This window comes from Mycteria americana, chromosome 6 (genome assembly GCF_035582795.1).
Source record: "Mycteria americana isolate JAX WOST 10 ecotype Jacksonville Zoo and Gardens chromosome 6, USCA_MyAme_1.0, whole genome shotgun sequence".
NCBI lineage: Eukaryota > Metazoa > Chordata > Aves > Ciconiiformes > Ciconiidae > Mycteria > Mycteria americana.
In genome coordinates, this window is record NC_134370.1 from 24280182 (window position 1) to 24306068 (window position 25887).

The 25887-nt window shown below is 38.1% G+C and overlaps 1 protein-coding gene across 5 annotated transcripts in view; it reads right to left on the bottom strand.

The window, feature by feature from the left end:
* Positions 1-25887, bottom strand: part of USP54 (ubiquitin specific peptidase 54) — a 107455-nt gene that overhangs the window by 79366 nt on the left and 2202 nt on the right. For 4 of the 5 annotated variants that reach the window (XM_075505095.1, XM_075505096.1, XM_075505098.1 and 1 more), the window contains exon 1: positions 1971-2078. The exons of the other annotated variant lie outside the window; for it this stretch is intronic. The gene's annotated coding sequence lies outside the window, so the exon portion shown is untranslated. Of the gene's footprint in view, positions 1-1970; positions 2079-25887 lie in introns of those variants that run through there. 5 annotated transcript variants of the gene reach the window in all.

The following is a 25887-nucleotide window of genomic DNA, read 5'->3' on the forward strand; positions in this document are numbered from 1 at the left end:
GAGGAAACCATGAGCCACTCGCCAAAAATCTATGGAAAGTGACATCCGTCACAGTAATAGTACCGTAATGAAAAAATATACTTAGCAGCTAAAGAGATTTTCAGGTAGAAAACTAATTGACCAAATTTCAACCTGTAGCCTAATCCTACTATGTCCTGGATTACTTACTTGTTCACATTCACCTGGCGTCCTAAAGCTGCATCACCCCTTTGGACTACAAATCTGCTTCTGACAGAACACCGGTACTCTGCGTAAGTATGTGAAAAAAATAGTACTAATCAAACACTATAGCAATGTCACATTCACTCAGAGGTTCCTCTCCTCCAGGTGTGAGGCACACACCAAGCACAAGTATACATTAATATACCTAAATATAAAGACTCCATTGGTCTTAAACCATGCTAGAATAACATACTTCACCCCTTTAAAAAGTCCACTGTTAACATAAGTCAACTGGGACAATGCATATTCCAGGACAAAGGCTGTTGCGGCCCATCTATCCATGCAGGATACCCACTACAAAGAGCAATACAGAATACCAAGTAGTGTAGAACATCAGCTTCTAAATTTAGAGAGTAAAAACATCATCCATTGCATACTGATTAGACTGAAACACTATCAAGGCAATAGATAAAAGAAATCTGCAGAAAGATGGATTCATAGGTGTGCATTCAAAACTAAAAATAGCATGTATCATAACAAATACATATGGCCATACATAACAGTATTTTTCTTTATTTTAATGAGGAGTTACTCCAGAATCATGTTCTGTAGATTTAGAGACTAAATCTGCTTTGGAATCTAATGCAGAAATTAGATATGGTAGAGATGGGCCCTTCCCAATTCCAGACTTCAAAGGGAAGTCTTAGCCTACATTTTTAGCACAAGAATACCAGAGAGACTTTCCCCGAGTCAAGCATGATAAAGCCTTGCTTTACTTTGTCACATCCTTCTGCTACCCAGAAAATGACAGAGGCCCTCCTGCCAAGTTTATCTTCATGTGATAATTCCCTTGAGCAGGGAGATTTTTTCCATTATTTATTTCTGCCAATTTTAACTCATTTGGTGAAAAGTGAACACATTAGGCAGAAATTAGAACTGCAAATATAAGTCTATTTATCATGGAGATTAAATGAATGTTCAAAGAAAGGTTTCAATATCTCCTCTACCCTTATCAAAAAACCAAACAAACAAACAACAAAAACCAAAACTCACAGCTAAAGCCATAATCAATACTCTGCCTTTCTTCATCAGAGCTAGCAAATGCAATTCCGGTGCATATGAAGACTTAAGTGGTGTAAATTCCATATGGGCTTGCACATTCCCACCTAACTGGCAAAGGGCATGGTCATTACTCTTCTCCATACAGGTGGGCTATAATCTTCCCATCGGCAAGGAAGAGCAGCTGTAAGACACCTTACATCCCTCCTGTACTCCAAACTCCGGTGTTCTGAACTGCCTTGATTTACTCAAGTATCACGCGTTCAATTTAACATAGCACCTTCTACAAAGGACAGCAGGTACACAGCACAATTCATCACCATGAGAAACACAAACAACTAAGGCAGTACCTGGTGTTCATTTACTATCTCAGCAACAGTTTAAACAAGTAAATACAAATGAAGCGTGTAACATTATGTATGCCTATACAACAAAAGATAAAAACTATGTTCGCAAATAATTAAACACCCTGCACACGGCACATTTTTCCAGTGTAGTTAGCTGAGGGAGAAAACCTTGAATTTGCTTATACAGCAGCCAGCACAACGCAAAATCAACCGACACCTGCTGCAACGGACCCGCATCGAGAAGCCTTTCCCCCCGCCCCCTCCCGGCACCAGTATCCAGCTGCAGTTAACACGCCTTGCCCTCCCCCGTCGCTCCCCGTCCCGCCCGCTCCCGCCGCGCTCCCAGGGCCGCGCTCCGCTCCGGCACCTCTCGAGGCGGCGGCGGGGCCCCGGCACACTCACCCGCAGGCCGGGCCCGCCCGGGGAGCGCCGCCGCCGCCGCCCGCACACACGTGCGCAGCCTCCGCTGCCCTGTCCCGCGGCGCGGGCAGCGCGGGAGCGGGAGCCAGGGCCCCGCCTCCAGCACCATGACGTCACCGCTCCGGCCGCGCACCTGATCCCCGGGCAGGTCGGGCCTTAAAGGGGCAGCGGCGGGGCCGGGGCGGTGAGGCCGTTGCCGCCACAGCCACCGTGGGGAAGGTCGCCAGCCAAGAGCGGGCAGTAAATAAGATTGCCGCGCTCAGGTAACGCCCGGAGCCCGTCAGCTTCCCCCAAGGGCGCCGGTTGGAAGCACAGGGGCACGCGTGTGCTGCTCGAGGCCTGCCAACACCTCTCCTCCACCTGTTGGAAACGTGAAGAGACCCTTCAGCCGCGCCCTGCCCTCGGCGCCCGGGCCTCTCGCTCCAGCACCCCTGGACGCTTGCTGCCCTCCTCCCCAGAAAAAGTTATCTCAGGGGTGCTGCTTATGTAAATAATTGGGATAAGCAAACCATTCTCCTGGTGGATTTTAGCAGCTTACTTCAGATCTTTTCCCCTTCTTTTTGCAGTGCTTTTCTTTAAGGAGGCCCACAGCCACGACAGGACATACCTCTCTGACACACTTGCCATCCACGAATCCAAATGGCAGCAGTTCTTAAGCACCTGAAGGCCACAACTTTCCTCTTTCACCCCAAAAACGCAGTGCCAGTTTGCCCATTGGTGAAGGGAGGCTTGGCCGTTCTCAGCGGCACGTACAGAAGCAGATACAAACAACTACTTTAATGTTATATATTGTATTGCTGCCAGAAGAAACCAACCAACTCAACATGGCACAAAACTGATAACCATTTAGTTTGTTCCATCAATGCCTGGCAAATGAGACCCACTCAAAATGTAACGAGGACAAATCAAACTGTTATCAGTATCCTCTTCCCTAATCAAAACCAATTGTCCTCTTAACCCTGCTCAGTGACACTCTCTACTAAGGAAATGTGCTGGAGGACAAGAGACCTTTAAATCAGTATCTGCATCACTTCCACTCAGCTGGGCAAATAACATTAAATGTGGAAGAGAGAAGAATTAAATGGAAACTACAAACACTAACACTTCTATTCAAGAAACAAATTTGAACAGAAACATGCTAGTTCCTATACTGTGTCATCCTTCCTATTTATATCTAATCCATACAGAAAACATTGTATTGCCATATACCCAGTCATGAAAACACATCAGCCTCACTTAAACCTTGAGGAGATTGCTGGGAATTCTCAAGCTGCAGCCATGCAGGCACTTTTTTATTTCTTTCACTACTGTTAGCATAAAGCCACCAGTCTAGACCGACTACCAGGATTAATTGCCATGTCCTCCAACTTTCAGGGCAACTTTATGCAAATCAATTCATCTCTGCCTGCTCCAATTCCTCATCTGTAAATCATTGACAAATGACACTTACTTTCCCAATTCTCATCTATGCTTTCAGTGATAGGTCTTACTTTTAGACATCAAAGATGAAATCATGATAGAGAAAAGTGTCACCCATTGTCCAACTAATATCATAAAGGTTTTACTTTACAGTAATAATGTACTTTACAATAAATTGCATTTAAATTTACAATACCTTCTACAGATATTTCCAAACAATGATTTGATTCTGCACAAGTCCCCCTTTTTATTTGTTTCTATGCATGGGTTCCACCATCAATTATACCAGCACTCATCAAAAACAGTGTTGGCCTTTGGAAGTACAGCATTCAGAGCAGAAGATGAGACAGCATTCTGGTTTGCATATAGGAACAGGCTGAGTTATGCTTTCACACAATCTATTATAGCTTCATACACAAAATTTTGCTTCTTGCTTTGGTAATAAGGAAGGTACCTTAAAAGATACATTTTTAAAAATATCTGAATTACATTCAACTCTCATTTTCCCCATAGAGATTATTCTTTTTTTTCCTGACATTTTTAGGCATTCATATGTCTAAAAACATTTTCTTCATGTTTAGACCCTTTTTGCCCCCCTCATTTTCTGAGTATTTGTAAGATCTGTGTTTCTGCTTTATTGAGGTTAGTTACCTAAGATTACTATACTAAATAATCAGAACTATCTTTCAGAAAATGGTGAATGTGATATGGCATGTTTTCTAAAATAGAATTTCACATTCATACTAATCTCAAACTGCATGTGGATGGAAGTTATATGACATTATTCTGTTTAACTACTTTTAAAAAAATAAGGGTTTAGAGTAATCTTAATTAAATTGATATTGATGGTAAGCAACTAGGGGATCTCATCCTCTCAGCTCTCTAGACTATTACTCAAACATTAAAAGATAAAAGAGACTTGTTTTTTCATGTTTCATTCTAAGCTGAGAAACAGTGTGGAACAATCAAAACAGTTGTATCTACACTATAATTAAAAAAAAACACTTACTGTCAAAAGCGAGGTTGTCAGTTCATTAGTGCTAGTTTCAATTCAGTGTCTCATTTGCTAAAATTTTAGTGGCAAACAAGCAGTGGGATTTTATTTTAAAGTATATTTAGAACAGATTATCTTAATTATTGATAGTATTAAACGTGGAATTTAAATACACTCAAATATATTTTTCATTCAATAAAAATAATTTTAATAATTTTTAAATGTCACATTAAAAAAAAAAAATCCCTCGGTTGATTGTTATCCATCCTGTTTGGCCCCCTTTTGATCACTGAGCTCCCACCCTTACAGAGACAGCTATGCAACTTCAGTTGGAGCCTGGAAGTCGTCTCTTCACAGCTGACAGATCAACTATTGTCTGTAGCATGTTTGCAGCACTATTGCTTATCCAGACTATTGTGCTGCCTTCCTGTTGCCTTCCTCTAGAACCAACTATTAAATTAAACCAACATATTTACACATATTACCATCCAACATAGCTATCCACTGGCAATGTTGAATATTCAAGACTTAATAATTAAAATTATAGCTCTGTTCTGTTTTGCAAAGTGAAATCACAACAAAATCACTTATAAACATTATTTTATGTAAAGACCACTGGATTTTTTTTCCAAATCTCAGTAGCCTAAATAAATTTGGTGTCATTTAAGAGACTTAGCTACTAAGTTTCTAACTTAAGACTAAGTTCATTTACTTGTGTTGCAAGGAGACAGTTCAAACTCCACTTTACTGGGTGTATCAGTCTCATAGTCCATGCTTAGGCACATAAAAAGTCTTGCATTGAAATACTGCTGAAGAGTAACAGAGTAGTACAGTTTAGCACAGTGGCCTGTGCTCAAGAAAGAAAAATTTACACTGGACTGACTGACTTGTTAGCCTTCAGTTTTCACATCACTCACCTCCAATATTTTCAAAAAGCAGTGATCTTACAGTAAAGATGAGCCACATCCCATTTTGGAAGTGTATCGGCACCCAGTGCTGTGTTAAGAATGGACCTTCCTCCACTTCCTTCAGAACTGAAACCTACTAAAACTTTAGACTTTGAGACATCACCAAATTGCAAGTTTGAATTGTAATTCTGCTAAAAAAGTCTTCATAACACCACACTAACTTATGCTTATAAATAAAGCTTCTATTATGTCTCTTAATGTTGTAATTGCACAGTCAGACAAATACTAGGTACTTTAAAAGGACATCCAACAGCCTAATCCCATATTCCACAGTGAGAGGCATCCTTCCTTTACTGAATAAAGCAAGGCAAAAGTAACTTTTGTTGGTCAAGAGTAAGTTAATTGTTATCTTCATTAAGTCAAGCATAGGAAGTGCAACACGATGCACCATGAACAATAAGACAGGTGGTCTGTGCTTCCTCAGTAGCTTTTCAAGTGCAGCTAAGCAAGGTAGAAGTCCTTAGGCAGAAAAACTAAATTATTTAAGCCATCCACATTCCAGCTCTTTAAGAAAAAATAAAGTCATGAGTTTTCTGATCTGGCTTTTTCTGGCTTTCAAAAACAATAGATAAGCTACAACATGAAATTATCCATTGACCAACAGCCCTCTGCTGCTGTAGATTTCATTGCTACCCTGCCATGCAGGGGAAAAGCAGCTCTATCGCCCTAACCTGGAGAGCTGGCATGAGCTCAGCACTCAGCTCAGCAGCATCACAGCACTCCCAAACCCCAGGCGTTCTCAACTAGATCATCTGAATTGCACCAAATGCTGGTTTTGCCTCATATACCCAGAAGCATCAATACAGCTTAGAGCTGGTAGTTGAGGTTGCAACATCTTGCAACTCCTATACTATAGTATGTCTTTATTATACATTCCTCCTACATAGTAGTCTCATCCTTCCAATTCCAGTGGCACATGCTACTGGCATTCTCTCAGAGACTTAGCATTTTTAGCATATTTTTCAAAGATTATTTTATCACCAAGTATTCATTGGCAATAAACTGTGTTACTTTGCATTCCATTACAGTAAGGGTTCTCCTGTTTATTCCAAATATCTCTATCACCTGCTAGATTCATACAGCTAGCTTTAAATTTTCAATTTACAAGCAAGAATTTCTGGCTCCAATGGTTAAAAATACCATTTAAATATGACCAGAGCCTGAACAAGCACAAACCTGTAAGTTCTCCCACGTGTATTTTTCTGGAAATTTTAAAGCTAATGATCAATATTTAAATAATGTCAGCAACAACTTCTCTTGCAGATAATATGAACATGACCATCCAGCTAGGAGAGCAAGGTATGTGATGAAGGACAAACATTAGAATTTACAGAATTTAGCCCAAATTCACTGTGGGATCAAGAAACAAAATAGTAGGATAAGAACAACCAGTGATCTAGCAGAAGAGAGAGTTCAAGTCATCCCCTCATATCCAAGCCAGTAACACACATATCTTTCAAATCACCCTGATCCTTTCTGTGATATGCAAAAAAACTCCACCTCTTAAAAGCACCAGAATGTTTCCCTACAAGATGTTGGACCCCTGAAGTTTCAACATCACACATCTGCCCTGTGTTCAAAGGCTTCTTACCACCTCTTGACCAGCTGTCAGAACAGGTTCCCTCACATAAACATCTCAAAATGGCAAAAAAGTAATAAAGAAAGAAAGAAAAAAAAAGGAGGCAAAAATGTAAGTTGGAAGCAGCTTACAAGTTATTAGAAAGAAGAAATACTGAAATTATGGAATTTCCTTCACATTTACTTAAACAAAAAGCCCCATTAAAAAGTGCTTGAAGCTGTGACAAATTCTACTCTCAGGCACAGAATTCAGGTTTGGCTGGCTACACTGTACACAGGCTGTTGGCTTTGACTCATGCAATCGCTTATTTCTCTTTGAGAAAATAGAAACTAAAATTGCTAAGCAAAGTAATTTCCAACTGCGATGATTAAAGACGTGTTCTAGGGTATAACAATGCAAGTAGAGACTCGAAGTATGCTAACAACACATGTTACAGCCTCAGGTAACTGAGGCTGCACTCATTTCTCAGTAGAGAAATACACAATGGAAATTGGGAAAGATTTTATAAACAAAACAATTACCTACAGTATACTCCTTGTTTTCTTATGATAATAATATGTTGAGTCCCCAAAGTGCTGGACTGAAAACTGAAGTCATTATGAAAATGAGAAAGAAATAAAAGTTGATTATTGACAGGCCTGTCAAGGGCATAGAGTAGGAAAAGCAAGCTGAAAATCTTGTATGGTATACCTAGTACTTATGTAGTGAGGTACCAACAAAAACAAGATGAAGGCTACTGAGTTAGAGGACATTAGAAGTGGAAGGACTGGCAATATGGAGGCTGTCTACATCATCATTTTGTCTAGTGGATGGATACTGTCTCAGGGTAAATTGTCTCCATGTACAAACTGTTCATTTTTTAATCAGTAACATTCCAAAAAGTCTATACATACTGTTCATCAGTCTTAAAATAATGTTGTTATTCAAAGTACAGCTAAATAAAGAAAATGCCTTATGAGAAACAACAGTCAATTATCTCAGGAACTGGTCCTTTGTCCCTGGTCCAAGACCTAATCTGCATTTTTTGCAACAATTTAAGATCACTTGCCTTGCCCTACCTGTCACGCATGGGCCTTATACTTGACAACTTCCTACCTTCTTGAAGTAGCCTACTACATACACACATGCAAAAAATTATGCCTTCCAGTTCTCTTTTTGGGGCTTGCATGCTCCCTCCTCTCCCTGGTTCAAATTATGTCAGTCTTTCCTATTAGGCCCCATTTTCTAGACCTCAAACTATTTGATTACTCTTCTCCCAGCCTCTGTTCAGCTGAGCTGTATTTTCTGGGGCATTTGCCCTAATCAGATGCAACATTTCAAATAAGGACTTACCCATAGATAAAAGACAACTGTTCTGTATGTTTTACAGCCTATACTCATATTTTTCTCCCTCCTGATATAACGTTTGCTCCTTTTACACATCAGGAATTCTGGAGAACTGTCACCTAATTACTTGTTCCCTACCCTGTATTTGTGTATTTCATGATTTCTGTTAAGTGTAGAACTTCAATCTGTCCCTATTTATCTCCTAAGATTTCCCCAATTTTCTCAAAATAATTTTGTGCTCTTAAACTTGTGTCCTATGTATATACCTTCCCTCCAAGTTTTGGGGGCATTTTTAGTGAATCAATTTTGTAAGTACACTCTCTATTCTATCATCAAGGTCATTAACGAAAAGATTGAAGTGAAGCAGAACGAGTACAGACCCAACAGACCGTGGCAGATCCACATTCAATACAACCATTTCATTTTGACAGACAATCATTAATAACCACCCACTAGGCACAGTCATCCAACAAGTCTTGCTCCTACTCTACAATAGTTTCTTTCAGGCCACGTTTCTTCACTTGTTTGCAAGATTATCGCATGAAACGGTGCCAAAGAACTCACTAACATGAAAATACTAACATTCACACTTTTCTTGTCAATTCACAGGCCTTATTGTCATGTTACAGAAGAAAATTAAACTGGCGGAACTATTTACTCTTCCTAAATTCGTGGTGGTTGTGACTCATGTTCTTGTTGTTTCCCAGAGGCTTATACTTTGTGCAAGAATTTGTTCAAAATGTGGAAGAGAGGAACAGTCTATAATTTCCTGGCTCTTTTCCCTCCACCTCTGCTTTTCATTTTCAAGTCTTCCAGCATCTCAAATAGCAGCTAGTGGTACTGAGATAGCTTTGGTCACTTTTTTTTTCTTTAACGTGTCGAAGGATGAACTTCATCAGATCCAGCCTAATAAATATCAAGTACTACCAGCATACCTACCCAAGTACTAACCAGCATACAAAAGGCTTGCTCCAGATTTGCCATCCGTCTTATACGTCCTCTGTGCTTTTTATTTCCTTCTTGTGCTAACTGCTGCTCACTTATACTCCTCTTCTGCTAATGTTTTGAGGATATTTTCACAGCACTTACTTCAAGTGTATCTTACGAAATTGTGCAGCCTATCAAAAACCCCCCATTACAGAGCCATGCCTATATTGGCAGCTAGAAGCACACTGCAGTGAGGGCAGCTCAGCGGGCAGCGGTGCTCCAGTGCTGCCTGCAGGCTGTGCAGCCCTCCCGGAAAGGTCAAGACAAGGCCCCGGGAGAAGACAGGGGTACTTCTAAATGGAGTGGCCATTGCTAGTTCAACGGCCATACGGAGGAGATCTGCAATAAGACAGTGACACGAACAGAACCGCAGCTCTGCAATCCAGACTTGCAATCACACCAGCTAGAGAAGACCGATGAGCAGATCGTTTGCAGCATGTTAGTGTCGCTTTTGTGTCAATTATGAAATCTGTCTCTGTACACCCAGCTAGGCAGCTAGAGCTGGGGGGGGGGGGGGGGGGGGGGGGGCGGTGGGGCGCGTACTTTGTTCACATGCTCATGCACATATACTGAATAAGGGATTGCAGACAAAAAACCGGGATTAAGCCTGACACAGATGATCCTGTGGATACTCTGGCTCTCGCAGTGTATTTGCTCTGATAGCACCATGCACAAAACCAGCGACCCGTCTATACATTCCTACATTGTTGCACCATTGCATTTAGAAATATTAGTTACTTGCTGTCATTGCCCAAAATTAAACTACATAATAATAGACTCTTACTATAGTACATGTGTATGTGGCAGTTTAAGATGTAAACGTTTGATTTCATTATTTTAAAATAGCAACAAAGAACAGGAAGAAAAAAAAGTTTAAAGACATCAGCAGCTGTAGTGCAGCTCTGCTGATTTTTGCCAGATAACTAATACCTAAGTTTTCTTACCTGTATTGTAGGGTATTCACCATGCATCCAAATTGTTTATTTCCTTTTCACTAGAATTATACAACGATTACATAAAACTGAAAACTGTTCATTATCTTCTGCATACTCATAGCCTTCTAGCCCTTTCCTTCATTGAAAAATTTCATCTTGCCATAAATACCAGAGACCAAAAGAAATAGAATACTGTAACACTTGTAAATTAATAAAAATGGATAGTTAGGATGCAAAAGTATCTTTAAAATCAATTAGTTCTCCTAAGATTATCCAAAATTCATCTGACACATTGTATAATTTTATGACAATACTTTATAAATAGTAGAGCAAAATTTAACAAGTTTAACATTAGAAGAAAAAGAATAAAAATACTACTTGTGTAGATTAAGATAGTAAATTAATACTTAGCTTTTGGGGAGTATCTGACTTTATCTAGTTAATAGTACAAATACTAACTATTTTTGAAGAAAAAAAAAGTACCATTCCAGACATACCCTGCTTTGTCCACCACAGAAGGAGGAGGCTAAAACACTGATTTGCCATGACTTAACAAGATACTGACCATCAGCTGAACTGCATTAACTGACTAATGCACTTCTAGTCCAATTACTCTGAGAAGCAAAACATGTTAGTATAAACCACTACTGAATTAACTATATATACTCAAGGGAAATCTCAGACAATATACTAACAAAAGAAAATTTACATTGCAACTGCTCAGTCACTAATTTACAGCTTAGCACATTTTCCTGATGAGGCAAAATAATTTACAAGGACAAATATTCAGGCTTAAACTGGTGGGCTTTTGGGGGTTATTTGTTTGTTTGTTTGCTTTTTGCTATAGGCACACTTTAAAAAAATATTAATGTTTTGGAAACTAGTAAGAATATTACAAATGTTACTGTTCTTTTTATTGATCCTCTTAACAATATTGAACACTAATACTAATCACTATTAGATAGCATTTTACTGGTCAATTTGAAGTGGGCTGGCATTCAGTATAGTTTGAAAGAGACATTAAACAACAACTGTGTTTGATTTTCTTTTACATGAAGTAGATTAATTACTACAGCTCCCATAACATAATCATTTCAACTCAGAGCTCAAGAACTTAATGTGTTTAGGAAAAATTAACATGGTAAGAGGCATACCTTGCAGATGTGATTTGCACTGCTGCTTCATATGTCACAGCTATTTCCATCGATACAAAAAATGACATTGACACAAGACTCCCAATATTACCTTTAAACTTGGAAAGAAGTAAGAGCTCTCTCATATCTATTTCACTATCTGCTACATGATTAGCTTCTATGCTCTATTCACAACCACACTGGAATTCAATGCAAATACATATTCAGTTTAACAATTCTCTAACAGAATCTGAATGGTTAGTACAGTCTGTATTCACAATGCTTATGTTTAGTTTTAGCTGCAAGCTCAGTTGCATCCTATCTATATGATCAGAACCCGTAACAAGAAGTAATTACTGCTGATTAATCTATGCCCAGAGAAAGACTGAACTATGCAGGTGAGCTTCTGAACTAAATCTAATTTATCTCTCTTGTGTATAGATATGCACAGAAGTTACATTAGCAAAATCATCTGCTAACTCATAAGAATTCATTGTCATGTAGTTTCATTATGCTACTTTGCATATCCTCCAAGAACTACCCCCCCAAGAAGAAGTTAAACAGATTTTAGAACTATTTCTGTGAGAAGACAGACAGTGCAAGATCTGGTTCCTCTTCTCACTGAGCTGGAGATGTGACAGCACTGGAACAGCCAGAACACCCAAATTCTATTCCCAGTTCTACACTAACATCCTCCGACAAGCCAAGCCTCTGTGCCCATCCATACTGGCTACTTATGATACCATGCCAAAGTAAATTTCTTGAAATCTTTAGACTGAAAGACTCAAACAGAATTCTGGTAAAAAAACAAAAGGTGAAAAACATGCTGAGAACTGAGTTGATCTAGTTAATTTGAAATTTCAAATAGTAAAAGGAATACTGCCTGCTTACATAGCAAAGACAAGAAATATATCCTCAGCCCCTTGCTTGTCAGAGGAAGCTTTGTTTCTGGACATCCATTACAACAAGCAAGGGAGTGGTGCCATATAAAGCAGCTGACCCTGATTCCAACACATTTAAGCCTGGGTAACGGCTACATACAATTTGACAGGGACGGCTGGAATGGAGGCTGATGTAATAAATACCCAGTGGAAACTAATGCTGTAGTGGCCCAGTTCTCATTCCTCTCAAATTTTAAGTGCTATCAACTTTTCCATAGTATCAACCCACCAACGGTTACTATTTGAATGGATAAGCTAAACCTAAAGACATTATTGAAGCAAAAAAATTCTGCATATTCCTTCCTTAAGTATTTACCAATAAACTGAGCCTGCCAGCCTGCTCTCCTTTATATTTACTTCCCCTTTGATGAGTCAACAGCTTTGCAACTTAAAAATTGGCTACTTTGAAACTGCAAAGTTTAAACTGATTACATTTTAAAAAATTTGATCATGTCCATAACTCCATTTCAAAACGTGCTTATATTTTACTGGGAACACACAACTTTTGCCAACATTATTACTTCTGCAGACACAGATGTTTGTTATCCCTGCTTAATTAGGCACAGCAAGAATTAATCTAGAGCCAGGGCAAAGACAGAAGTTAGACAACATACTGTCTCACTAAAAACACCTTCCACAAGCAACCTAGAAAGCTGTGCAATTGCATAGAACACAATGTGATCATTAAACACAAATATACTCCCAGCAAGGGCTAACCTCCCCCACAAAGAGCAAAGCTGCAGTCAAACATTTTGGATAAAAGTGCTAAAAAATTTGTGTGCATGAAGGACTGTAGACCACATGGTCCTGTACACAGACTTCACTGAGATCTTCCTGGGGCACATAAAATTAACAGGTCTTATATGCATAAATCCATTGTGTGTCTAAAGCTTGACTCTTTTATATAATTCCTGCCACCACATCCCTGAAATATTAAGATAGAACCACAAAAGATACAGCAAAAGAAGACAAGACAACTAGATAGTTAGGAAGGGAACAAGGGGACTGCAATAGAGATCTTTATATCACAAGTGATTATGCATTATTTCCCAACACTATAATCTGGAAAGCAAAGAAATTATGAGGTAACAGGTTTAAAAACAAATATAGAGATACAAATTTACTATACATCACATAAATTGTGGAATTCCCTACCACAGAATGTTGTCTATGTCAAAATACAATTTAGTTCAAAAAGACTAGACTTGCTAACAGCGGACAGGTCGATCAGAGGCAATTACAGATTATTATGTAGATCCAGTTCAGGATACCCCTAAACTACTTACAGTCGGAAAGATAGAAAACAAACAAGGGAAGACACATCTTAGACATGCCTTGTTTTTTCATAATCTTTCTCTATGCATTTTCTTTAGGCCACAGTTGACATGGTTTGACCAATAGAAACCATGTAACCCTAGCCAAAAGCCCTTCCTAAAAAAACCAAAGCCAAAACAAATTAAAAAAAAAAACAAACACAAACCCCACACCAAACAAAAAGACAACATAACAAAAAAACCAACACCGAACAAATAAAAAGCCATAAAAACAAAGACAACTAACTACCTACCAATTGATTGTTGGGAACAAAGAATAAAAAGTAGACTTGAAGAACAAATTTTAAATGAGGCAACCAGAGAGGGCACCAAGTAAAGTTCCTTCCTTTATTAACCATTCTCCCTGTCATCAACTACCACTCTACCAACACAGAAAGACAATAAAGGAGGTATGATATAAAGTCCAAATACATGAACCCTGGTAGCAACAGGTATAAGCCTAAACTAAAAGAATGACCACCTACAACCCTGCCATAAAATGGAGGGCAAGGAGGAGAAGAGAACCCTATGAAGCTGAAAAACCAAGTGATTATTCCAATGAAAATAATAGGGTGGCAAAAGTTAAAAGATTGAGAAATGTAAAATGCGTGAGCTGGAGGAGAATACCAAACAGAGCACTCCCTTACCAATTACCACTAGAACAAGAAACTGGGCTAAGCAGATTCTCAGTCTAACTCAGTATAGTAGCTCTCATGTTTTTCACTGAGAAGACCAGGAAGACCAAATGTGATGAGCCAGTTCAGAACTAAGGCTCACAAATGTTTGAAACCAAAACACCAAACTCAAGTTCTTCCATGTTTTCCTCTGTATTTTTCTTCTCCTTACTGCAAAGGATCTTAAAAAGCTAAGTAAGCGAGCAGTGTCATTGTACTTTATAAAAGAGGCAGATCTTGCATAAAGTATAAACATGCAAGGTACATCAATTTATTTTCCAATTACTTACATAATAGATATTGTTGCTTTTTATTAGTACATCTTGCAAATTTACACCATTTCAAAAATGCATGCTAATACTTTGCCTAGCAATTCTACCTGATTATCTTTTCTACTAGGCAGAGTTATATTTCTGATCAAAACATAACTAAATACGCAGTCAAGTGACATATAAAACCTATGTCATTTATAACACAAAGCTTTCAATGCTGGCATCCTGGCTGCATCAAGAAATCTGAAGGTACCAGCAAACAAATTTTCCTGTTACTTCATTGTCCTGGTTTCAGCTGAGATAGAGTTAATTTTCTTTATAGTGGCTGGTATGGGGCTATGTTTTGGATTTGTGCTGAAGACAGTGTTGATAATACAGAGATGTTTCAGTTGTTGCTGTACTAGTCAAGGACTTTTCAGCTTCCCATGCTCTGCCAGGTGCAGAAGAAGCTGGGAGGGGACACAGCCAGGACAGTTGATCCAAACTGACCAAAGGGCTATTCCATACCACATGATGTCATGCTCAGCATATAAAGCTGGGGAAGAAGAAGGAAGGGGGGACATTGGTAGTGATGGCGTTTGTCTTCCCAAGTAACCATTACGCGTGATGGAGCCCTGCTTTCCTGGAGATGGCTGAACACCTGCCTGCCCATGGGAAGTAGTGAATTAATTCCTTGCTTTGCTTTGCCTGCGTGTGCAGCTTTTGCTTTACCTATTAAACTGTTTTTATCTCAACCCTCAAGTTTTCTTACTTTTGCTCTTCCGATTCTCTCCCCCATCCCACCGAGGGGGAGTGAGCGAGCGGCTGCGTGGTGCTTAGTTGCCGGCTGGGGCTAAACCACGACATTCATTCAATGAAAACAAAAGATTCACAAGGCTGAAATTAAAACAGCATAAGAAAACAGGACTGATTCCAGCTGTAAAAATGTCTGTATTTCCAATCCTGGGTTCCTGCCTAAGGTGGCAACAGCCACCAAAGTCACAAAAATTCTCTCATGGGAGAAAAGTCTGTCTGCAAGAGAAAGTTTACTCCAGTTGTAGAAGCAGGAGAACAGACATCATTAAAAAGATGACAAATGCTGCTCTACATTATCCTAGCCTAAATTCCAAATAATTTCTGCAGTACCAGCATACATTGATAAAATCCTAGTGCACCATTGATAAAATCCTAGTGCAACAGAGGAAAAATTTCCCTAATGACTAAAGAATCTCCAAAGCAATTTTGCCTTTAAACTACACAAAGATGCCGGTATTTTCTCCAGGAAGATAGGTTTCTTTATAAAAATGTCAAATGGATTTTTGGCAGTGTTACAGTCTTCTTATTCCAACTTGCAATTTTCAAAACCATGATTTCAAAGATCTCAATCTGCCAACAGGGCAAGAAGATAAACAAGTTGTGACATTAAGTTCAAGTAAGCTTAGAGGAAGGCACTGGATTTGGCATTACATTTCCCAAGGAACATGCAGATGACAGGCAAACATACACACACTTCCCCCTCTGCCCCCAAATTCAGAAATCAAGACATTTAAGTGAATGCTATTGAGGCAGAAGCATACTGTTTTCCCTCTCTAAAATCAGTTGGATAATTATAGCCTGCAAATAGTGCTGAACACTTGAAAGAACTATTAAGTAATTAGACTTTGCAGGTGTGTCATTTATTTTGTAAAGCCGAGACAGGAGAAAAAAAAAAATTACACATACACCTATTTGACCATTAGCTTTTCCACAAAGTTCCTACTAATATAGAAAGGTACAAGTGTTCATGTTTCAAAAGCCAAAATTCAAGTGAGTAGCATTGTCTAGACTGATATATGTAGTGCTCCATTAGTAGTATTATGTTTTTACAAGATCAACAATAAAATCTTCTGTGAAAGCTGATTGGAAAATCACGAAGAATAGTTTTCCAGAAGTGCATGGACAGAAGATAAATGCTCCGTAGAGTAATGGAAAGTCCTACATATCAGCTACTGTTGCAAACATGCTTTTTGTTCAAGGAGTACATTATGCTACTATTTCTTTTCCTTCTGAGGAGGTAAACTGCTTGTGAGATGAAGGATTAAGGACAGCACTATTAAAGACAGAACTAGTAACTGAGAGCCTTCATGCTGTCCTGAGCTGGGGCACCTATGGATGATAAGGTAAAATCCTGCCTTTCATTAAAAGAGACTGAGGGTTCATCACCCTCCTGAAGATCAAGAGTTCTTCCACAACCTCTTTAGAGCAGCCCAGAGCTGGACTTCACCAGTCCTTGACAGACTCAAAATCATCATCACTGCTTCCCATTAATGTGATAGTATTATCAGTCAACAGAAATTCCTTTGGTAAGCAGCTAAGGCAACTTCTCCCCACTCCGACAAAGAAAAAAATACACAAATTAAAAAACCCAAAATAACCAAACAGGTTAATACGCATAAAAAAGGGGGGAATGGAAGACCCTTCATTTAATTTGATGCCACTCTCCTCTGTATTCAGTAGTTGTTGGGTTTCTTGTTTTGGTTTTTAAGAACAAAGAATGTTGGTAGAATTAAAACTGCATGACTATGCCCCTAAATAATGGGAATGGGCAGAGGAAGGAAAATTCAAACATTAATTTATGTGCTAAAATTCTATTTATTGCCTACAGTCATCGTGGGGGAGGACAGATATAAGATCATTGTGGGGGAAGTGAGGGGCAAGCTATTTCTTGAACTGCTTTTCAGTTGTTACTGTGTGCAGTCTAAAACAAGCAGCTGGATCTCACTTCGGCATTCACACTAGAAAGCACTGCCAGCACCTACCTCATATCAAAGTAATTTGGCAAACTGGAGTGGCCATGCAGAACACCACTACGCAGCACCCGTGCCTCTGCTGCGGCAGTCAGGCCCTGAACCTGGAGCTCCCCTTAAAAATATGTAAATGAAAATCAAGTATTTGATCTTCCTCCCACACCAAAGGAGAACACTGAAATGTAAAATGGGTATTTAAAACAAAACTGACCTCATTTAAGTCTAGGGCCAGTTTCATTAAGAAAATATTAGTACTAGATAGAGAAAGAAGATTTCTTCCTCCCCACTGGAAATTTAAGCAGGTATTAACCTTTTCATAAAACTATACTAATTATACTATAGAGGCATAAATTATTATAGTTTCTATAATTTTTCCTTTCTCATGACATAACTGACCCTGAATACAAAAGGATTTTATTATACAGCCTCAAAAAAAATTATCCTGAAGAGATTTTTTTTTTTAATCTAAATGCATCTTTTCTTTCTTATAGAAGACTGAAAGTAATTGACAGTGCTCTTCTTTTAAAAACATTTATGCAGTTCAGTCTGCTTAACAGCTGATTGCAATTAAACAAAATTTTTGGCCTCTTCCTGTCTTTGTTTATATCAGTAACAAAAAAAAAAAGAAAAAAGAAAAAAACCCCTAAGTTTAGTTGAAGCAACAAGCTCAGCAACAGGCACATTATACAGTGCCTTGGTGACTTCCTGCTTAAAAGCCATACTAAACTCATCTGGTAGGAGTGAAGTTTTGTCTCAGTTTTATTAGGAGAAAGTGTGTGCTGGCTCCCTTGCTCTAATTCTTCTTCTGTGCATTATATCCAAGTTATGCTATATCCCACCAACAGCTAGAATTTGTTCTGAATATTTTGTAATATGTGTCAGAATCCTCTATTCCTTGTACAAAAATTAATGTTTGCTTAGTCAAGTTCCTCCATAATTTATTAGAGTTTAGAACACAGAATTTCACAGTTTGGTTAAGTCCTCTTAGGAAAATCGCCTGAGCTATACTAAATCTTCACAGAAATATTCTTCAAAGCAGGAGTTAATCTGTCCACAGCCTCAGACACTTCTCGGGAAGGTTGGACAGCAATTTCTCTGCACTCCTTTGCTTCCTGTGTTGGTGCCTCTAATTCTTCAGTCTCATGTGATGCCATTCTTCCTGAAGGAATTTACTGAGCACTCCAAGTGCTCAGCTCATGCAGTTAAGAACAAAGAATGCTGAAGAAGAGGAGTGTGATCAACAAGTAAATCAGAATCACAGAATAACTGAGGCTAGAAAGGACCCCAGAGGAGGTCTCTAGTCTAACCTCATGCTGAAAGCATGACCAAGAGCTCAGATCACATTGCTCAGAGCTTTATCCAGTTGGGTCTTGAAATCCTCTAAGGATGGAGACTGTACAGCCTCTCATTCAAATGCATGACTGTCCTAATGGAGAAAAAAAAAGTCTTCCTTACAACCAGATGAAACCTCTCTTGTTTTACTTTATGTCCATAAATTCGTAACATACTTCACATGCTTCCTTATGAAAGTTCCTACGGTTTATTTATGAGTGATTTTCACAAACCAATTGAGGACATTAGTATGACTGGACAAATGAAGACGTTATTATGTCCTATATAAAACAGAGACCTATTGGCACTCCCACATCAGCTCAACAGGCCAGCATCACACAGACGTAGTGAAAATTTAGTATGTAGAAAACAAGGAATTGCCACTGAAAATTCTCAGAGTTCACCTCAAGAACAGCATTTCCATTGTTTTATTGAAGTATCAGAATTTGAGTGTTATTAATACTCAAGGCCATTCGCAATTACAGACAAGATGAATTTCATAATGCATTCACATCTTTGGATAACAATATGGGCATTCACGTCATTACTCAAATGAATTCCAGACAAGCTGGAATAAGAAAAGGAAGGGAAGCCCATGAACAACTGGAATATTGTTGCACTTTTTTTACTGATACCATAAAAATAAAGTGGTGGGGTAGACATATGCGGAAAGAAGCACTACAGCTAGCATAACCATTTTCAGACCTGCCAGAGACAGCTAAATTCAAAGTAAAATGATACTAAAACAAATCAGTATTTAATGTTTTCTGCTGTGAAAATCCAAATAAAAAAATATCCGAAGATGTTTAAAGAGTTTAGGATTAACTAGAAATCTTATTTTAGGCTTTGGATTCCTGTTCAAACAATATTACATTTTTTTTTAATTTACTATGTATATATGAGATAAAATATCTCAAAGGTTAAAATTTATTGATAAATGACATATCAATCCTAACTCCTGTACAAACAGTACATACACTCCTTATCAGAGGAAAAATGTGATATAATTTTGTAACTGATACTTGAAGTAATACTTTTCACAGCAGAATTAAGCAATTCAGTTGGGCATGACACTGCAACAGTCATACATCTTCCACCTTTTCTCTCCCAAAACCTCACATATTCCTTTGCAGAATAATCCTGGAAAATACAATCTTGTTAGTACTGCTGCTTCTGCCTAGAAACGTTCCCAGAGTGACACATTCAGAAAAAGCAACTTCAACTTGAAAATGTCACCCTTTATCCTTAATCCTGAGAAGCTCTCTGTTCTGGTAGAGATGACAGCACTCTACCGGTTTCTGTCTGTGAACACTGTCGGTTCTTACCAGAGCAAGAATCGAATACAGTGGAATTGCCGAAGTACCTTTCCAGGCTGCAGCTGTGATAACAAACAGGCAGAGGAGAATCCATCACAAGCAAAAAGTGAACAGAGAAAAACACAATGGAGAAGTGGTAAATAGCTTAATTTAAGTGATAATTATACTGCTGAATATGACTGCTATAATTATTAACAACAGTAAATGGACTGATTGAAGAAATACATTACTAAATTAATTAAACTACCTTTCTATCTCTCCCAAAAAGGAAGAGCCCTTTAAGAAAATACATTTGCACAACAGAAGGTATTTCTTCTCAAAAGATGGCTATTTCCATATCAAACCTACAGTCTTAAACCCAGCTATCTAAAAGGAGAAAATAATATAAATACCTTTTTGCTAACAGGAAAGTTATATTCTCTCCTTGCCCATCCTCTCCTGAAACAATGCATTTTAAGAGAAATGTCTAAAATGATGTTTTAAAAAGCTTCCCTGAAAAATGTGTGGAAGTTGTGTAGCTTAAAGAATTTAAACAAATTAGGAGCACCTTAAAAACAGCACTTTCAGTGAAAACTGCTGTTCATCCTGCAGCACTGCCAAGCTCACACTGCAGCATTCTTTCCTGGTTCTCTTTGAGAAAAATAAATAAATCTATATTTAAAATCTATCAAGCATCCACAATCAAAGGATCCTAAAGTTTTTGTTGGCAATGCCTTTTTTAACATACTTCAAAAGTATTTACATAAACTCCCCAGATATCATCTATTATAATATAAATACTGCATAGATTTGTTGTGCATAACAATGTCCATAATAGACATCACAGAGAATGCTGCAGTTTACTAATCACAAGTTTTATGAAGCTTTGCTGTCTATTTATTAGCATGCCTCAGGTACAGTACAATGGAAAAGTTTTAGGGAACAGGCATAGTATATCATCAACACTTTTTTTTTTTTTTTAATTTTCCCTCCCTTTCCCCCACCATGACCTATTTTCTTGAATAACATGCAGATCTAGTGAGGACATTAACCTGTTTCCATGTCACAGTACAGCTCATGTACCGATGTGCTGAGATGCATTAGCTGTTGTTTATTGATCCACTTATAAGTTCATTCTACTGGGAATACCAGCTGGAGGATCAGAAAGTCTTTTGCTATCCTCTGCGTTGTGACACACTTTACTGATTAACTATTTCCCAGAATACATTTATTTTAACATTTTGTGGAAATACTTACAGAAGATTCCTCCTCTTCAAACAGTCTCCCACATCTGAATCACTCTTACATATTTTTAGTCCATTCATTATTTTCAAAAGTCAAAATGTAATAAATCACATACCATTTTTTTTAAATAAAAACATAACAATTACACGCACCAAACATGATCTACTACAAATACTGATTTATATTTTACCAAGTATTAGAAATGAACAAGCTAGCTGGTCTTTACTTAAGAGTATAAAATGCCAAAACAAGTTCCATGCAGATAGGAAAGAAAAAAAAGCTAGTTTTCCCTTGATTCCCTACAGGCTTCTCATACACGAACTGTTCCCCCCACACAGAGTATACAGTGTGTACTTCTGTATAAATTTTGGTGAGCCAAACTGTACCATAAAAAAGAATTCTAGACAAGTCATAAAAAAGAATTCTAGACAAGGCATTAATAAGTGATCATTATTTATTACAGTTCATCCTACCTGCTTCTGCCTTTAGCATTATTAACCTTTGAACCAGCAATTACTTACTGCTTATTTGCAATTTATATACTCATAAAAAACCTACCTTTGTGCCAAGAAGCGTTTATACCATTTTGTAAGCTGACTACATTTTAAAAATAGATGTCTACAATAAACTCACAATCACTGTTCTGATTTAAACAGGATAGGAAAGCAGCTGAGCTTTAACTGTCTGAATTTTCGCAGCTGTAAAAGACGACAGGGGAAAGTAATTCCAAAACCCAGGCTTCTAGCCTCCAAATTCAAGGACTGCAAGCTTGACCAAATCCATGCATCAAATCAATTATAGCAGAATGTAACAAGCCAGGGCCCACTGCAAAATAATTAAGCAAAAGATCACCAGGGTTCATGTCCTGTCACACTTGTACAGCCAACCACAATTCAGTGAAGTCTTATCTGCAACATAAAATGGCATCGTTTCAGGCTTGGAGAGATGTTCAAAAGAAGGAAACATTCACAATTTATATCTGTGAGTTTTAAAAACCTGATTTCTCCAATTCTCAAAAAAACCCCAAGGATTCAGACGTTTTGCTTCTAATGACAGAACCCCTGGGAAATGAGTGCAGTGCAATCAAAGGAGTGGGAAAAAAAATGACAAAACAGATACAGATCACATCCTGTCTACCAGAAATGCTATGCAAAAAAGGAAGATACGGCTCCAAGTGGGATGCTGTAACTGAAAAAGGAGGAGAAAACAAATGGGACCAAAGATATATCAGACAGCATGATCATAAGCTTCATTTCATTAGTAACTAGGCAGCAAATTATTTTTATTACCTGCAGAAGCATCTGACCAAAATCAGTTTTCTTCCAACACCTTTTGAATCAGTTGGCCGATACCCAACGTTTTGAAATTAAAAAAAAATTAAAAATAGAGATCTCAAAAATAATTATGTTCCTATAGACTACATGAAAATTGATGGTCAGGTAGAGGAAAAAGACCCGATTTGCACTTTTAGTGAGGTAGAAGCAGGAAAATTCACCTCTTATATATTTGATTTGGCAGCAGGTCAATCAGTACAGACTATCCACAGCACTGTCCCTTGTTATGGAGGAGAACGGGATTAAGGATTGGAGGAGAAGGTATAAGAAGATAAAAAGACAATCCAAATACACACAAATGTAAATTTTACTATTCTGCAGCTCACAGAAACTATGACCTGCAGACAGTAACTTGTTTTAATAGCCTGACAAACTGAGAATAACTTGGACAAGTATTTACATTTCTTGACCTCCTCCTGATAAGTAGGTTGCCTAGAAACATTTTACTTCAGAATGAATGGGAAAATGGATTACGCGCTTCTATCTGCGTATTTCAAATATTTTGTTGAATCTATTTTATTAAATCCATGGAAATAATTTTCCATTATGCTTTTTACAGCATTGAGCACAATGAAGATACTCAATGAAGAACTAAGTAGACATGTAATGACAATAATATACTCTGAAAAGGCTTCCATAGATAAATACAAACCTGGATACAACATGCAGAGGTGTTGGTGGGATGACTCAGCTCCTAATGATACTTCATTTAAGTTCATTTTCTTAGCAGCAGCCTGAGGTTATTAATAACTCCCAGTATGCTACTTAGACCTGTGGATTCATTTTCCTGTTAATGGTAGCAATAGGTTCTTCGTTAGTTAATGGTTTTAAGATAATGCTGGTTTTTGCCATATGGCTGGATTTGTATGAGGGTTTCTCATGAAAAGCCAGGGAGTGTAAGAAATTGCTGCTATATTTAACTTTAGTGTCCTCATGCACAGCAGACAATTGGAATGGACACCGTTCTAGTATTTACAAGTGCAAACGATGCTCAATATTTACTGCATGTTCTGCTTAAGAGGACTACAGGGACTTTAAACAAGAGAACATATGGATAGATCAGAGGATTGGTAATGCAATACTGAGCTTTTCACCTCTAGGTCATTGGTTCAAATCTAAACTGGTTGGTAATGAAGGCAAGCTATTATCATGTGACAGCTCTGGCCTTTGCAAATTGATTTGTCAGGCTCAGTCCAGTTCCCATCATACTCAAAATTCACCATTACAATTTGCCTTCTTGAAAACAACTTCACCCCAGCAAAGTAACAAAAAAAACTGAACAGAGACAGAAGTAATCTCTTCCTCCTCAGGCACCATCTCCAGACCAGGACCTAGGGAGAGTGCCAAAGGAACAGTGAAAATTACACCACCGGTAACACAGCACATCATTCTGTGGATAAAGATTACTTCTGCCTCTCAGATACCCAATTATGATTATCTCTGTACCTGTACAAAGCTTTCAGGTTTTTTATTACTAAAGAGAGAAGACAAGAAAGAAGACAAACCAATATGCAGGTTTAAAAACTGAAATTTCACAGTGCTGCTTAAAGATTTCTTTGGATATCTTGTTCAAAGACACACTTCATAAGGCTGAAGGTTTTGAAGAAAATGGTCACAGTGTTCTATAAAAGGAATATCAAATTTAATATCCATTTTGTTATGATGTATTTGTAGCCAAAATGTTTAAACAACACTTGTAGCAGCAACATATAAGAATTTTATTTCCTGCAGATGGGTTTAATTCAGAAAAGGATTTATTTACAAGTTACTATGAATGATACTAGAGAAGTCATGTTTTTACAATATTTCTTCACAGCTATGTTAGACAGAAAATGTACAGATTAGTCCATAACAGCACATAACTTTCCTTATGCTTTCATAATTTGAACAAAAATGGTTTTAAGCCTCAAAACCGTAAGTCTAGTCTCTTCCTTTGCCTCTTAATAGTTTGGCAATAATCACAGCAAGCACTCTGCAGGTACCACAGTTCTGCATTTTAGCAAGTGATAACTGCTATAGAAGTGAATAGAGACACCAAGTTTTAATATAGCACCCTTAAGATCACCTTTACTTCACCTATTTAGGGCACTAGACAAAAAAAATCTACTGGAAGTTTTATACTCTATGAACATGAAACATTACTTCTAACATTTAAGACTATAACAGAATGCATACAGCTCACAAATCTTGGAAAGCGTGGAAAAAATAACTAAGAGCCTCCTGCCTTCCTTGCCGGTTCCTTGGTTTTTACTAAGGTGTTGATAACATAGTGAAGTTTTTCCTTCCTTTTCCAACAACTCCAGAAATAGAACACTTACTGTAACTTTAGGAAAGCCACAACAGGTTAACTTCCCAACTGAATGATTGCACATAAGTTCAGCAAGCTGAATGATTGAGCTGGCATGTAGTCTACTGTTATAAAATCAGAGTAGCATAGCCTAGTGATACCGTAGTTTGGCCAAACACTAGTCCTGTGTCCCATAGACAATGGTTGGTGAGATCCACCCAAACCTTTTAACTTTTTCAGGTCACAGAACAGGAAACTCCATGCATCAAGTGACATAACAGAGAGAAAAGAAGGAATAAACTGCATGCTAAACTTGTGTGTCAAGAGACACGATAAGAGACTATTGCATCACTTGCATTAGAAAGCATCCAGGCTGCAGCTAGGAGATGGTTCCTCCTAGCAGTCTCACACACAGGGTACAAGCCTAGAAAAGGGGGCTGCCTACAGATGAAGGCAAAATCTTAAAGACTAAAGACTGCCTATTACTTAACTTGCAGTTAACAGGAACAACAGAGATATCCATGCAAGATGATCAAAATTGCTTGACAGTCAGTAACAAGATTTCTTGCTGCTCCTCTCTGCCATCAAACACTGCATATCTGTGCTAGGGAAAGACCTTCAGTGACAGAAATACACAGTAACTTTGGAATGGTGACTGCAGCCACTATTGATAGAAAAGAAAGAAATTAAAAGGCAAAGTTTAGACAAAGGCAAGAAGTAGAGTATTTCAGAGAACAAATTAAAATAAACTGTTTGAATAAATGTGGGTGGAACATACGTTAGGAAACTGAAGGATGTGTAAGGGATTTAAATTTCAGAAGGTTGCATGAGAAAAATGGAAAGACTAATAAGTTCTACAGGTGCCAACAGGCACATTTATTATAAGACTTATACTTTTATTCATTCTGAACAGTAAGGTAAGCAGATTTTAAAAAAGAATAGCTGTGACTTTTTATTATTCTTTCATCCTCCTGCCTCAGTTTCCTTTTTGTACCACCTGCTGCACTTTGCATAGTTGCACCAAAAGTTATTCGGGACAGCCACAACTGTTCTTTATATAGATATGTTTATAGAGTACTCAAACACAATGGAGGCTAAAT